At 47.2% G+C, this 14,451-nt stretch overlaps 1 protein-coding gene across 4 annotated transcripts in view; it reads left to right on the top strand.

The window, feature by feature from the left end:
- AMN1 (antagonist of mitotic exit network 1 homolog) overlaps positions 1 to 14,451 on the top strand; it is a 1,280,950-nt gene that overhangs the window by 1,066,334 nt on the left and 200,165 nt on the right. The window lies entirely within an intron of this gene.

The following is a 14,451-nucleotide window of genomic DNA, read 5'->3' as shown; positions in this document are numbered from 1 at the left end:
CTCCTTTTCGGGGCACCTCGCTCATTTGGGTGTACAGGTGGACGCCCGCCAATCATACCTTGCAGCCATTGGGGCTTGCAAGAACTCTGAGGAAGGCATTTTTTCCTCCTCCGACCCTATTATCAAGAAACATCTGACGGGTCTTGCTAGGCTCTACCCGCCCTTCAATAGACTGCACCGTGTGTGGGACCTTAACAAAGTCTTGGGCGCCCTGGCACACAAACCATTTGAGCCAATGCCGTCCGTGGACATCAGGCTAGTCACCATCAAGACGGCCTTACTAGTCAGTCTTAGCTCGGCTCGCAGAGTCAGCGAGATCCAGGCGCTGGTCGCCTCTGAACCATATACCACTTTTCACAAGCACAAGGTAGTCATGCGGACGCACCTGGCATTTCAGCCCAAGGTTCCATATGCGTTTCACTTGAACGAGGAAATAGTCCTTCCTATGTTCTTTCCCGATCCCAAGGACGAAGCACAGAGAGTGCTACACTGCCTGGATATCAGGCATGCTCTAAAATTCTACTTGGACAGGACCAAGGGCTTCCGCAAATCGGACGCTCTGTTTGTCACTTTCCGGGGCTCGAGGCCAGGCTATCAGGCCTCTAAGGCTTCCATATCCCACTGGATGGTCTCTGCCATCAAGAAAGCATACAGGGATCCGCACAAGCCACTTCCAGCCAACATGCATGCCCACGCAGTCAGAGCCAAGGCAACGGCCATCACATTCCAGTGCCATGTCCCTTGGCAGGTCATAAGCAGGGCGGCCACTTGGGCCTCTCCCTCTGCTTTCTGTAAGCATTACTGTTTGGATGCCGGCTCTAGATCTGATGCAGCCTTCGGACAGGCGGTTCTCAGGAACCTGTTTGCTTAAGGAGGGCCTCCTCTCCACCCTGGGGCTACATTCAGTTGTAATCGCCCATACAGTATGGAGGAAAGGGGAGAGGACGTAAGACTAATTATAAGTTACTCACTGTAGTGACCAACATACTCTTAGTCAATAGTCCCCTTTCCTCCATACGTCCCACCAACCTCCCCCCTAATAATACTGGTGTCATTAGGCAACGTTAAATCTATTGTCTACGCGTCAATGGGGATTGAGGTGTGGCGCCGGAGGGCAGAGTCAGAGCAGTGCATGCTCCCTGGGCCGCACCCCCGCGCACTTCTAAATTTAAAGGGGAAGAAGGTTTTTTCTGGTGAAAAAGGTTCTGCCTCCCGTCCCTTGGAAGGGACGCCCATACAGTATGGAGGAAAGGGGACTATGGACTAAGAGTATGTTAGTCACTACGGTGAGTAACTTATAATTTCTTGCCTTGTCATCCGTCTGGTGATGCAACTTTCAATGTTCACCTAATGGCAATCTGATATCTTCCTTATGCAATGTATTGACATGCTGTCTGATTCTCACCCAGAGTTCACGTATAGTACTCTCTATGTATATAAGGCCACATAAACACACAATGGCATATAACAAATTTGCTTTTACAGTTAATGAAATCAGTAGTCTTCACTTCCTCTTCAAAATTGATTTTCAAACTTTTACATTCAATGTATATTCGCACATATTACAGTTTCCACATTTAAAAAACCCAGACAAATTGTGATGCAACCAAGTCTTTGTATGCTGTAAGTGTTGCATAAATGATGGGTTTAGTACATTTTTCAAAGTTGGAGCTTTAGTATATACTACATTTGGTCTGTCTTCTATATCATTCACTAGGTCAGGATCTAGTGTCAATATTTTCCTATGTTTGTTCAAGATCTTAAAAAGTTGTTCCATCTGCACAAAACTGGGTTACCATTCACACTTTTTTTCAAAGTGTCTTTCTGCACCCTATCTTTAGGTTTAAGGAAATACACTCGATTCAATAATTAACTTTTCAAATTCTGCAGTTTCCTTGCAGTTCCTACTTGCTCTAATAAATTCCTCAGTCAGGATATTCTTAATTACACTTGGTTTATGGCAACTGGTTCCTATGTTCCCTCCCGCTTGACCCGTGGGCGCTTTGAAACAAAATTCTTTGATGTATAAGCGCCTTACAAATGTACAATAAAAATATTTTAAAAATAAAAAGTAGTACAGAATCGGAATCCACGACCAACAAACCAGAAGACACCCAGAGAGCAAGCAACACCAACACAAAAACAGAACGCCCAAGAACAGCAGCAAGTGTTTTTTTAGGCAGGGGAGGAAGGGGCAAAGGTCCAGAAGGGGACAGAGGAAGAGAGGCATAACGCCCAACAACATGGCAGAACCCGAAGAAAACCTAGTGGTCACCCTATCCAAAAGACAATTATTCCCCACTGAAACAGACTTACTCCAGAAAGGCCTGAACTGTGTGCCAACCTACAGCTCGAACCCTATTCGTCAAAAAGGTAGAATTGTTTAAATTCTCTAGAAAATGAAGACTCAAAGCCTTTTTTGCCCAACAAAATTGCGAAAATATGGTAGAACATGTTGATGAACCGGAATTTACAGAGTTTAGGCCCAAAAGCACCCTCATCCCACCTACCAGCTACCCCATTATCGATTTGTTCCAAAGAATGGTCACCATTGACCTCCAAAAACTATCCTATGCACACCCCCGAACACAGCAACTTCAGTCAGAAAGAACTCAGAATCATGCAATGCTTGTTTGCTGACACCACACTCGCATTCAAACCCACTGACAAAGCTGGTGGTCTGGACATCCTTGACACCAACGATTACAACAAAGAATGTGAGACGCAAATATAAGACAGAGAAATATATGCCCCCATAGTCCTCAACCCCACACTAGAGATTAGATCCAACCTTGAGAAACTACTAACCAGTTCAGAGAATAAGGGATGGATCTCTGACAGGACAAGGAATTTCCTTACAGCAATCCATCCTAGAACTGATCTTCTTAACACTTCTCAAGATTCACAAAAACCTACTCAAGCCACCAAGATGCTCAATAGTCTCAGCTGCCAACAGTATTTTGCAACTATTAAGTACCTGTCGACTAACTCCTACAATCTCTCATACAGACTATAAGCACGTATATCAAGGACACCACCCATTTCCTCAATATATGGAACACTGTCAATCCTAATTGTAATGACATCCTAGTTACGACTGATGTACGGAGCTTATACACATCCGTACCACACAACCAGGGCCAGGAAGCAGTTGAATGGATACTACTCGGAGCCAATGAATTGAAAGCATCCAAAGAATTCCTGATGCTACTACTTAATGTCATATCACAGAACTCCTATCTCAGATACAAGAGACAGTATTACATTCAAGTGTCCGGTACATCAATGGAATACCTTCATGTTTTAAGTTTGAAAATCGAGAACATACTACAACATCACCTCTGGCATAATTACGTCAAAAATTGGGGCAGATACATTGATGGTGTCTTTGTACTGTGGTCAGGCACAGAAGAAGAATTCACGCTATTCATTGACTACTTGAACAGCATAGATGACAGGATCCACAGCAAAGCGAAGGTCAATTTTCTCGAGATAACACTGAAACGCAAAGGCAGCAAATTGGAAGCCTCACTTTTCCATAAACCCATTGATCGCAACAACCCTCTTCACAGATTAAGCTTTCACCCACCCAATACCATAAAGAGCTTACCCTACACTCAATTCTTGAGAGTTAAAAAGGTCGTGCAGTTCGAAACTGATTGCGAGAGACAATTGAAAGATATGGCCGACAGGTTCAAAGCAAGAGGCTACCAGGAGAATGAGATCACAAGCTCCTTAAACAAAGTAGGAGAGATCACAAGAGACATCACTTTGACTACAAGTAACACCAAGACCCAACCGCCACTTATCTACGTGACCAAGTACTCAATACAAAGTAACAAGATCAAGAAGATTGTGAACAAACACTGGCATTATCTCTCCCAAGACATAACGCTAGGAAAATTATATTAAACACCACCAACATTCGCCTACTGCAGAAGCAAAAACATAAGGGACATGCTAGTCAGAAGCGACAGCAACAGACAAAACAAGAAACCCTTAACACGTGGGACTTTCCCATGTCTACAATGTACTAACTGCAGCCTGGTACAGAAAGGAGACGTTGTGTTTCACTCCAACACAGGGAAAAAATATATTTCTAAAATGCTACGCCACTTGTGAAAGCAGTACTATAATCTATAGCATAAAATGACCATGCAGCAAATATATTGGACAGTCGACAAGAAAAGCTAAATTGCGTTGGAATGAGCATCAGTCAAATCAAGCATCCCCACAGGGAGCACCAAATCCCCAGTGACTCGACACTTCCAGGAAGCTAGACATCAAATATCACAAATGAAATTTCAAGTGTTAGAAACTATCTATCAAGGGAAGGGGGCAGCAATATTTCCAGATTATTGGACCAGAGAGAAACCTTCTGGGTGGAAATGCTCAACTCCCTGTACCCGGGAGCATGAATGAGGAATACAATTTCGCATGCTTCCTTTACATTTTAGTAATGGCCATCAATCCTTATATCCTAAGATACGCCAAGATCGACACACATCCAAGAATGGGAGAAACAATCCTATACTACCCATCTACTTGAACTATAATGTAATGCTAAACACCACATTTTTCTCACTTGTAAAGAATGAAAATCAGGAATTGTTATGTACTTAGTATGCTTATGAAACGCCTACACCACTTGTTTTTCACACTTGTAAAAAAAGTAGACCAAATCTTGTTGTACTAGGTATGTTTACCAATTATATGTATAACATAACAGAACGTGCGACATACCCCTGTTGTATAACCTTTTATCACACATGTATTGGAAATCAAAGTGGACTTCCCATTCTATAGTAATGTGCATCATTTTCTAACATGTTAGTCGACCATGCATTAGCATCACATAACTTTTCCATGCGTAGTCAGAAAAATACCCACTGTAACCTATACAGAATTGTGAACCACCATTTTACATACACAGTGTATGTCTTCATCACATATTTAAGGCAAAAATATTCTAAAAAGAAATAGGTTTTTCACCTTTTACCGTTCATCTACACCAGAATGGTTTAAATGAACACAACGGCATGTCACTAATAGACTGTCGTTTTAACCGAACTATGGCAACCGTTTACAAAATATTGTGTTTAATTTTGAGGTTTTCAAATAACTGCATGGTTTTCCCTTAAGGCTGCCATGCATAAAATTGCTTTCAATAGCTACCAGTACTTGGTGCAACCCATTGATGCACACCGCATTGTGCATGCACTATTCCAGGCATGCAAGCTTATCAACAAGCACACTCTACTTATTACCATTCTCAAAATGGCGGCCGGCAGACTATGCCGTCACAGTCTCCTTTTTTTTTTATTTAAATGGCCTCTCTGGACACAGGGATCTGTAGCAGATCTTCCCTGATGTCCGGAGAGGAGGGAAACAGAAAACAAGCCAGGTAAGTGCCTCAATTAGAGAAATTATGCCCATGGGTAACACCTTTGGGCCCATATTCTAATGCAATGCCTAGTAAGTTGCCATAAACTCACTGGCACAAATATACTTACCTCTCTTTTTGTAATGTTCACGCACTGGACATCAGGAAGAGAGAACATTGAGTGGGAGCACACCTTGAATATTCAAGGTTTGTAAACCTTCCCATACGTTAATCAAAATCCAGCACTTTTGAAAAAAACTTAGCAAACCACTTAGTGACATCATATCTTGCACTATAGGATATTCAAGACTACCCCAGGTCAGCACTACTAACCTCCAGGTAGCGCACCAGAACGCAGCCTGAGAACAAGGCATAGAGCATACATAGGAGTGACGCATTTAAAGACAGGTAATATAGACACCTGCACACATAAGGATGATATGTAGTAAAAATCTGTTTATATGCAATACTCACAGAATGCATTTGGTTGTTTTTGTAGACTTGGATTCCTGAAGATGGTCTACGCGACCGAAATGCATTGGCCACCCCTAAGATGCTTATGTCTCCAGAATAAATGCTTCATTTTATAAAAACGAATCGAAGACCAAGAACAGTTCTTCCTACCATACATTTGAAAAAACCACAGAAATTGAATATTACTTGCATATATTTGTTAAATGTACCACTTACATATGTGAATTACTCACGATAGGTCCGTCCAGATGACTGGTCTTTTCCAAACTCAGTCATTATCCATTGTATCTTGCATGGAATGTGGCCATTTCTAGGTCTGCAGATTTTTTAAAGATATGACTTGCATTGAAGCTCTGTCAAAGAGACCAGAAATGCCACATTCTGCAATTTCCAACGAATCATCATATTACACCCTCTGGTAAACTAGCTTTTCCTGTTATTATTTATTTGATTAGATAAATCCCTTGAAGCCGCCATAAAAAGCCTGTTCACACAGGTAGTCATCTTTAATTTAAGAATAAATTCCAAAAACCGTTGTTCAGCCAGCAAAGTAATATTAACCGGCCCCAATTCTTATCTGAGTGCATCCGCACGCGAGCAAGGGGGAAGGCTAAAAGCCTGCACAACCCTAGATTTTGATAACCCTCCAGTTGCTTTGCTGATGAACCACCCCAGACTTCAGCCCTGTAAAGAATTGCTGAATCAATTTTGGACTACCTGCAAGCATTTATCTAAACGCTTTCTGCCATATTGATGGTAAAAGTGAATAAGTCCGCAGAAAGCCACGGTTGCTTTCTCCAACGTCTGCTTTACATGTCTTCGCTATGTGTCGCAGTTTGAAAAAAGCAAGTCTTGATATCTGTAGTCATCAATAACCTCTATTTTCTTGTTAAAAAGAGTCCAACTAAAATTATTCTTGCCTCTTCCTAACACCATAATTTCCGTTTTCAAAGTTCTGCTCCAACCCATGTAATTGGAAATAGGTGTTAGCATAGTCCAATGAGAGTTGTAATCCCCTAGCACTCAAGTCCATCAGAACAGTATCATCGGCATACAACCATGTACTCATTTTGACAGCATCTAAAGCAGTGGGAATCAAACCTTGTATGTTCTTATGAGGGTTTAAATCATATAAAAACTGCAAATATAGGAAGAGCTAAAGGACAGCCTGGGGAAAAAAGATTTACTGATGAAAACTCCAAAGATCTGCCAGAGACACAAGTCGCTCTTGCACCCAAAAGCCAAGTGGGGAAAACAGTTAAACAAAATGACCAAGAAGCCCAAGATTTGCAGGTACTCTGGGTGAGAGGTTCTGTAGACCCTGCTTGCCTTTGTTTGTAGGATCCCACAAATGCCAACTGGATTAGTGACCCAAAAGACACAAGTTGGAAGTGGTGGCAACCCCCGTAGTAAGGAGGTCACGATTCAGAAGCAAGGGACTGAATGTTTCCAAGGTGGCAGATACAGCCAGAGGTCTCAGTTTGTGGATCCTTCAGGCAATTCACTGACTAACACATCACAGGTGAGGAATCTGTAGTCTGCAGATGTTATAGCCAATCACAGAGCAGGCTTGCATAGGCACACTTTTCCCACTCCATTAATTATACATGTATGCCCCAATCCTGCAGAAGCATAAAAGAGGGACAGTAGCGAGGGTGTGAGGAGTTAAGGCCTGGAGCTGCTGGGTAGAGCAGTGCAGTGCCACAAGAAGAATTAAGTAGAGGAGGCGGAAAGAAAAGAGAAGCGTGGAGGAGGATGGGAAGAAGAAAGAAAAGAGCAGGGAGGTGGAGGAGAAAGGAAACAGAGGGGAGGAGCTGAAGGGGTGGCTCATACATAATGGGCAAAGGGGCGGCAACCAAACAGTATCGCTGCCCATTATGGAGACGCTGTGCAAGCCCAGTGTAAACAGTGAGTGCTCCTTCAGCAGCTTGCTACACTGGAAGGAGTGCTCCTGATTTGACTAAACTGTCGAACAGAAACGGTTTCCTTTTGACCGTTTTTGTTCCCCAGCAGGCATGTCCAATGGACCATGCAATGCCAGGGGTGTTTTGCTACCCCAGCTTTCCATGGCCAATTGGGGTTACAAGATATGGAACTCCAGCTCTGAATGTGCATAGAGGGCGTTTCTTCTCCTCCCCACCCATTCAGATGGCCTAGAGAGCTGAGTTTGGAGCTCTGCGGATCCTGCATGCATGTACAGGTACAAGGCAGCGCTCTATGCTTCGTTGTTCCTGTTTGTGCTGCGTGGGAGCCAAGATCTTTCATGGGAGGCACCAGCGGCAAGGAGCAGAGTCTGGTCTGGAGATGAAGGTAAGATGAATTTTACCCTGGGGTTAGAGAAGCAAGGGAAGATCACCTGGGTGGAGGACGTTCTTAAGGGAGACACAGTATTCCCCCTTCCCATTTCATGATGAACCTGTAATCTCAGGCATGTTTATGGGCTGTTGTTACCCCTTTTTCTCTGGCCAGGGTAATAGCAGACAATGTTATCAGTCTAGAAACTACAGAAAGAGGGTAAAAAGGAGGAGGATATCCACAGGCAGGACATGGTATCCACCTTTCCCTTAGGAAGACCAGCCCAACCCTTCCCTGGCCTTTATGGGCTATTGTAGCACGTTTCCCATCATCCAACCCACTATGGTACTGGGACAAGGAAGAGGCAACTAAGAGTGGTAAACACTAGTAAATCATTTCACCACTCTAGTACTGGGACGAGGAGGAGGCCACAGATTATTGTAAAGGTCAGGCATGTCCCTTTAACTATGGTCAGGCAATTGAACTAAATGACCACCACCTATGATCACTTGGTAAGCCCAAAAGATATAAAAACGCGGGCTGTTCACAAGGAAGGGGAACGCACAGAAGGGTGGAGCCGGCTGGTAGCTGGCGAACCGGAGAGACAGCAGCGGGAGATGCGAGTGTGGCAAGCCGTCTCAGCTGAGGACCTGAGACGCTGGGGCCGAGACAGGCTCGGAGAAGGTCGGATGTACTCTGCACCCGCTGTGTCGGGCTCAAGCCTGAGATGTCGGGTCCCGAACCACTCCAGTCATCGCTGACCTTTGGGGGAGCGAGTAGCACTCTCCGCGAGCGAAGAGCAGAGACCTTGCATGCAGGAAAGGCACTGCAAAGAAGGGAACAAAGCCGACGGGAGCTGCTGCCTAAAGCCTGTGAGTGCAGATGGGAAACACTCATACCAAGGCGCTCTGAAAACCTGCAGTAAGATTTTGTGAATGTCGAATGCTTTGGAAACTATAATAAGCACTTTTGAACTTTGAAGCAAGTGCTTATAATCTTTAACTGTATTGAAAGTGATTTCAAAGCTGAAACAAATGAATTTTGAATAACAAACTGAAAGCATTATTGAATAACGTACTGAATTAAAGCAACATAAAAGTAAGAATGAATAAGCATTTCTGAATGCCGCACAGAGACACAGTAAAAAATTAACATGTTTTGATTGGAACAAAAGTAATGTGGTGCAGGTGGCAAATACCACAGAGGCACCTACAAGGGGTATGGGAATCCTTGCCCTCAACTCTCTCACTACTTTCCTCAATCTAGGTAGTCGGTGCACATGTCATGGGGGTCGGTGTCTTAGTTTATTAGTACCGTCTCCAGTCTATGTGTCTTATGATTAAAACAGATTTTGTTTTGACCAATCCCGATCAAAACAACAACTAAAAATGAAGAAATGTTTCTATCAATCAATGGGGTAACTTCAAATTGTTATAATAGGTTAAAATGATGAAATTTAATTATTCAAGCACAACTAAGGAGGAATATGATGTGCAAGCCGAAACACTCATCTAATTTAAGGGAAAGGAACTATCCCCACAAAATCATAAGACAAGCTTGTAAAAGGGCCAGGAATATACCTAGAGCAGTCACCCTTACACAACACGGCAAAAAAGAAAGGAGACCGGATGTAATCACAGCAGTCTTTAGCCACTCACCTGTGGTCAATCTCCTCAAAAGAGAAATTCAAAAATCCTGGCACCTATTAAATGTAGATGATGACAGTAATCTACCAGTACCTCTCTTTGCAATTAAAAGAAGAAAAAACCTTAGGGACAGTCTCACTCACACTTATCAAGAAACAAGACCACCAGAAATGAACACCCTCTGGAACACATCAAGAATGGTTGGACACGCCCCTTGTGGGAACTGTTTAGTGTGTCAGCTTACGAAAAGCACAACCACAATTGATATCGGGTAGAAATATCTGTGGGAACAGAGGACGTTTCCAAATTGCAATACAACCAATGTGGTGTACCAAATCCTTTGTCCCTGCAATATGAGGTATATTGGAATGACCACAAGAACTATAAAAACTCGCATTTGCGAACATAGATCAAACATTAGAACAAAAAGATGCACTGCGCCACTAGTGGAGCATTATATGAAAAAATGACACTCAGAAAATGAAATAGCATGGACTATTTTAGAGAAAGTGACGGTGCCAAAAAGAGGAGGCAATTTAGCAGCACTGTTACTCCGCAGGGAACAAATGTGGATTTACAGACTTCAAAGCCACAAGATTGGCCTTAATGAAGAAATTTGCTGGCAAATGTTGGCTGTGCAATGAAGGAATTTTTTCATTTCAGCCTTTCTGTAAATTCACCCTGGGTGGCACTACACTTAACATAACCATATATGGGTGTACTGGTAACCACAACATAAACAAAATTAACACTAGCCCTATTTGACAACATGGGGCTCCCCTCGCTTGCAACACCATGTGTTGGAGCTCCATCATATTCCACCATATATTGTGAGCATCTTTAAGCCACATTCCACAGTCCCTCCTATTTAGCATCTAAATCCAGTGCTTATAACCACACAGAACGAATGGCCCGTCCTCACCTAGATGACTTACAAAGTCATTGTCTACCTGTGCTAGGTCCCGAGGTGTGTGCGGGTATGTGCATCGTCTTGCAGTGCTTCACGATGCACATACACTGCATTTACAAATGAGGATTCCTTTGTTAATGACTTTAGCATTACTCGTAACGTCCATACATAGACGTTTATTAAAACATACATTAATACCAACTGGGTTTATACAAGCGAGTCAACTATTTTTCTGCACCAATAAATAAGGGTTCTCCAGCATGGGGTCTGGCATGGATTCACATGCTCATGAATATTCCCCGACGTCAGGCTGGGAATCCTCGGTAAAGAAAAATCAGTATCAGTTTCGTTTCTGATCTGTCTTTCGTAGTAGTAACCAGTCACTGATCTCTGCGTCATACTGACCACAGCCAATGACTGCCCTCTACCTAAGCCCCGCCTCTGGCAGCCATCTTCAGATTTTTACCGCACGTTCAAGTGTTGGGAGTCCTCGTGCTTATCTCTCGAGCTTTTACTGCGTTTTCGCGCTTTTTCAGGTGAATTTTCACATTTTTTCGGTTAATCGAGCCTCAAGCTCCACCGTTTCTACTCCCGTTAACGGCTACCCGTTACGGGATTTTCCTACACCCCTCAAGGGTGAAGATTTCGTCGAATCAACTTCTTGGAGGATTCCAGAAGATTCGCAGCCTACTTCATGATGGCCAAGGACGCGAGTTCGTCACCCGGACCCAAGCTGTTTCGCAGCTGCCCTGGATGCGGGCTGCAGAATGTGTTTAAGGAAGACGAACATTCGCGGTGCCTCTACTGTCTTCATGGGGACAAGACTCATGTAGAGAAGGACTGCCAGTTCTGCAAGAACTTGTCGGAACGGACCATGAGGGACCGTCGATCCCGTCTCGCCAGCTGGTTGGAGAAGGGCTGAACGGGTGAGAAGAAGAATGATGGGTCCGAGCGGGCTTCTAAGTCCTGTGCGGGCGCCCTGGCTCCGGGAGCGCCGAAAGGTCGGGCTCTTCGGTCGGCAGGCAGGGCGCGCCTTCCCCGGCACCGTCAACCATGAGCCAGCGCTCCGGTTCGGGGAAGAGGAAGTCCGAGACCCCGGGTAAGCTTCGGGAGAAGCCCTGTCCGATCTCGGAAGAGGGGGAGCGAGGCGCCGCCCCTCCCCCTAAGAAGAAGGCCCGGGATGCACCTAAGGTGGTGAAGGCCCCTACCCAGCAGGCAAAGGCCTCTATCGAGGCGATCGCGGCGACTCTGGCCAAGCCGGCAGAGACCCCGCCAGTGGAGACTGCCTCCGGGACAGAGTTTCCCTGCCGCCAAGGAGGGAATCCTCTTTTCAGCCCATCGTCATGGCCACCATGATGGAAGAAGCGAGGAGGGGCACGGTAGCCCCTCGAGCTCGGAGTCAGCCTCGGAGGAGGAACTGACCGAGGCCGTGAGGAATCTCGAAGTCCAATTCGAGAAGGTTCGATCCCGTAAGGAAGATCCTCGGGAGATAACCGAGGAAGACGACGATGGCGAGGAAGAGCAGCCTTCCCTTCCGGCGCAGGCGGAACCTAGGCCTCAGGATAGCTCGGCGGCCATTTTGTCTGCGATCCAGTCCTTATGCTCTGAGATAAGGACGAGATTACCACGGCCCAGGCCGGAGGACCCGCAACCTGGCCCGTCGGGAAGTCCTCAGAACAAACGACAGAGGACCGAACCCTCTCCTCCACTCGCCCCCGTAAGGCCTACAGTTCCCTCCTCATCCTCCCACAAGTCGGGAGATAATGGTGCGATGGGCTCGACAACGGGTTCTGAGGGCGACGGCGACGGAACGGGTCTCCCGTCGCACGGGTCTCGCCGCCCGACGAGATTGGCTCATTCCACGCCATGATCGCCAGGGCATCCGAATTGTTCCAGCTCTGCCCGGAGGAGCAGAAAAAGGAAGGTTTCCTCTATCAGCGCCGGGAGGCCAAGAGGAAGACTGTCATCGCGGTGCCTCTAATCGATGACATCTGGGAGGAGGGCCTGTTGGTTCTCAAGAACCCCTCCACGGCACCAGCCAAACGGGACCGGTACGAGAAGAAGTACCGGGTCCCCGAAACCGCTCCCCTGTGCCTCAGGGCTCAGCCAACGCCAGACTCGGTCGTCTCGGCGGCGGCGAAGAAGAAAGCGGCGGGGTCAGGAGCCTCGACGTCGAATTCCCCGCCGGACGGCGAGGGAAAGAAGTTGGACGCCATGGGGCGGCGGGTCATTTCATCGGCGGCGATGACGATCAAAGCGGCCAACGCCCTGGCGATCGTGGCCCGTTACGACAGGGAGCTCTGGTTTAAGCTGGCCCCCATATTGGACTTCCTACTGGACGACAAGAGGTCCGAGGCCCTGGGAATACTTCAAGAAGGCGAGGTGGCGTCAGACCACGCCATAACGGTGGCAACCGATATTGCCGATACCGGGTTCCGCCAGCTGGGCAACGGTGTTTGCCTACGACGACGGGGTTGGCTCCGGGCGACCGACTTCCGTCAGGATGTCCAGACCAGGGTGTTGGACATGCTGTTCGACGGCAGCAACTTGTTCGGGAAGGCGGTGGACGAATCCCTCCAAGCCATAAAGACGGAGACGGCCCGCGCCCTAGGAGCCCTTCAGCAACGACGGCCCTTTCGGAGCTCCGGAGGCAGACAGGGTGCCTCCAAGGGATCCTGCGGTGGCTCGTCGCCCTACCGCCAGGCGGCACGCTCCTTGTCTCAGGAGGCCTACAGGGGTCGCGGCAAGCAGGGAGCGCCTCGCCGCCGTCGGCAAGGTGGCCAGGGCGGCAAGGCCACCACCTCCAAGCAGGACTGAACCGGCCGTGGTCTCGGGCCCCCACCGAAGCACCCCGGTGGGAGGCCGGCTGACGAAGTTCGTCGGCGTGTGGAAGTCCATCTCCACCGACCGTTGGGTGCTGGACACCCTGGCAAGAGGACACTCTATCGAATTCCTGAAGAAGTGCCCTCAAGTTCCACCTGTGGCCAGGAAGGAAAGTCACGTCCCGCAACTGCTGTTGGAAGTACGGGCGATGCTCAGGAAAGGCGCCATCGAGCTTGTCCCGAAGAGGCTCCAGGGCTCCGGGGTGTACTCAAGGTACTTCCTCGTCAGGAAGAAGACGGGCGGCTGGCGCCCCATCCTGGACCTTCGTCGTTTGAACAAATACATCAGGTCACAAAAGTTCAGGATGGTCACCCTCCAGCACGTACTAGGACAGCTGGAGGAAGGCGACTTTCTATCGTCGTTGGACCTGGAGGATGCATACTTCCATGTTCCCATCCTCAAAAGTCACCGAAAGTTCCTCAGGTTCGTCATCCAGGGACGCCACTACCAATTCAGAGCACTGCCGTTCGGATTGAAGTCGGCCCCCAGGGTCTTTACCAAGTGCCTAGCACCTGTGGCGGCGCGGCTGCGCCTGCAGGGGATTCACGTCTACCCCTACCTGGACGACTGGCTCATCCGCTCAAGGACGAGGGAACTCGCCGTCGAACACACTGCGAGGACCGTCCAGCTACTCACAGACCTGGGATTCGCCATAAATTACCCAAAGTCCCACCTGGTGCCGTCGCAGGTGGCCCTGTTTCTGGGAGCGAAGCTCGATACAGTGAGGCGCCTGGTGGCACCGTCGGAAGAACGGACGAAGACCATTCTAGGCAAGGTGCAGCGCCTGCTAGCCACGGACGTGGCCAGGGTGAGGTCCATCAAGTCCCTCCTGGGGATGATGTCCTCTTGCATCTACCTGG

Source organism: Ambystoma mexicanum, chromosome 12 (genome assembly GCF_040938575.1).
Source record: "Ambystoma mexicanum isolate Mex_15411 chromosome 12, UKY_AmexF1_1, whole genome shotgun sequence".
NCBI classification, from domain to species: Eukaryota; Metazoa; Chordata; class Amphibia; order Caudata; family Ambystomatidae; genus Ambystoma; species Ambystoma mexicanum.
This window is presented reverse-complemented; position numbering and strand designations above follow the sequence as displayed.